Here is a 2,486-nt window from a genome sequence, read left to right as displayed (position 1 = left end):
CTAAGCACTTTAAAGACGCACACAACTGCCAGTATGAAGGGATGTCATTTATTGGATTTAAGAAAATAAATAAAAATTGGAGAGGAGGGAACTTGACGAAATACCTTAATAAAGAGGAAACTAAGGCTATTTATTATCTGAAGACATTGGCACCCAAGGGTCTCAATATCGAATTCGACCTTTCTTTGTAATGAATTTACATATTCCAGCCATATTCCACATGGATAGATGGGAAGTGTACAGGGGGCATGGTAAAAGTGGGTAGTGGGATCTTTGAATTTACAGCCATACCTCTCTGGCTATGCCCAATCCCAGCCGACCTTGGAAGCCAAGCAGAGAGGGCCAGGTAAGTAATGGGATAGGAGACTACCTATGAATACCCGGTGCTGTAGGTTCTTTTCCCATCCCTCACGCTCTCCACTGCTATATGCACTATGCCCAGACAAAAAGAAGTGGATTTATAAGAGAAATCAGATATAGAACATGGGATCCCCATAAATGCTATCTTATCACTGTCTAATATCATACTCGTTCCCTCAATCTTCATTATGAGTTACCATGACTAGACTGTACAAAAAATATATACCATTAGGTCCAAAAGGATCATGTAACAGTAATAGGTTATCATAACATCTTGTCATTTATTAAAATGGTTTCCTTATGACATTGTAAATAGACTCTGTTCCCATTGATAAATCTTTGCTGTGCCCTTTATGTGTATATATTATTTATTTTAATTTTATTTTTATGTTTATTTTTATTTTTATTTATATTTTTATTATTTTTATTATTATTATTATTTTTATTTTTATTTTTATTTTAATTTACTTTTATTTTTATCTTTATTATTATTTTTATTTTTATTATTTTTATTTTTATTTTATTTTTCTATTTTTGTTAATAATTGTATAACATCATTGCAATGGGGTAATTTGAGACAACTATAATATGATTATACACACTGTGCATTGCTGTACGATTTTGGGGATGCATATAATATAAGAATATTACGCTGATTGATGCAACCATTAAGAATATATTGTAATTTGTACACAAAGAGCGCTTAATACGGAGAACAGAGACTTAAGCACGTTAGATTTGGGAACCTATCAGGTTCAATCCCAGCATATTTAAACCACAGGATCACAGATGTTCACAATAGCCCTTGAGAAAGTCCGGAGCAGGACGAAACGCGTTGGGTCTCCACCCATTATCCACCCATTATCATTCTATTGGCCTAAAGCACTATCCGGAAGTGACGTCAATACCGGAAGTGCGTTTGTGCTTCACAGTGGAACGCACCGTTAGCCGCTAACAGCAGCGGCGTGATCACCCGCTGCTCAACTATCTCCCCTTCTTTTACTTTTTATTTTTTCATTTTTGGACCAGCTGATAATTTGTATGTCTGTCTATCATTGGGACACTATACTGGATTTAATGCAAAGGTTGAACCCCACACCCGCTAAACTTCAAATCGCAAGTATAATTTCTGCATGGATCTATACAACTAAATTTTCTGATACATTCATCATTGTTGATACATGTATGTAAGCGTGACGGATCTCTCTGAATTGGAAGTTTACAACCCTCATGAGGACTGTTTTTATTTTTATTTTTTATATTTATATTGACAATTTTATTATGGGGTATTTCCTCAGCAGCACGCATCACCAATCCGGATAAATAGAACTGTGTTATATGGACTATTTTTTAGATTTCCATTAATGTTATTCATTTATTGTCCATGTATTTATCTGTCAGTATGCAGTCAGGTTGATATCATGTACATTATTGTGTAGATCACGTTATCAATTCAAGTGATATAATTCCATTTAATGTACATATCATTATCTCATTATTCATTAGCCATATATTCATGGTAACACGTGACTATACCTTTATTGTATTTTTATTGTATTTTAATAAATGTTAGCAACTATCTATTGATTGGTTTTGAAACATCATTGGATCACTAGGTCTGCATTTTTAGGTATATCATTTGATGAGCGCCCAGCATTATAAATTTCTAAAGGATGGTGGAGGATTATTTTCAAGAGGTAATTGATATGGAAATGTCAGACAGTCCCTTTCCTTACTGGGAGGAAAAGCAGGACATTTGGAAACCCATGTACAAATTTGCTTTGCAATACCTAAGCTGCCCACCCTCCAGTGTGTACTCTGAACGAGTATTCAGTACAGCCGGGAACTTAGTCAGTGATCGCCGTAGAAGGTTACTTCCAAAAAATGTGGAGAAAATGATGTTTATAAAAATGAACTACATGTTCCACGAGGAAGGCCTTCACCATCAAAGACATCCAAGCACTGACTGTTCTCTAATGGCGGATTCAAGCGGCGATGAATTGATAGTCTGTGATGATGATGTACACACTGATGAGGGTGAGGATAAAGATCCAGATGATGACAATAACATCTTTACCAAACTTTCTATTTAAGTCTAGGTTTCAATCTACCCCCAAAGAGGAAAG

The 2,486-nt window shown here is 35.2% G+C and overlaps 1 pseudogene; it reads left to right on the top strand.

The window, feature by feature from the left end:
- Positions 1-277: 277 nt before the first annotated feature.
- Positions 278-395, top strand: LOC142104678 (5S ribosomal RNA; annotated as a pseudogene).
- The last annotated feature ends 2,091 nt before the right edge of the window (positions 396-2,486 follow it).

The sequence above is a fragment of the Mixophyes fleayi genome, chromosome 10, assembly GCF_038048845.1.
Source record: "Mixophyes fleayi isolate aMixFle1 chromosome 10, aMixFle1.hap1, whole genome shotgun sequence".
Taxonomy (NCBI): Eukaryota; Metazoa; Chordata; class Amphibia; order Anura; family Limnodynastidae; genus Mixophyes; species Mixophyes fleayi.
Note: the sequence above shows the minus strand (reverse complement) of the source record. Positions and strands in the feature narration are given on the sequence as shown.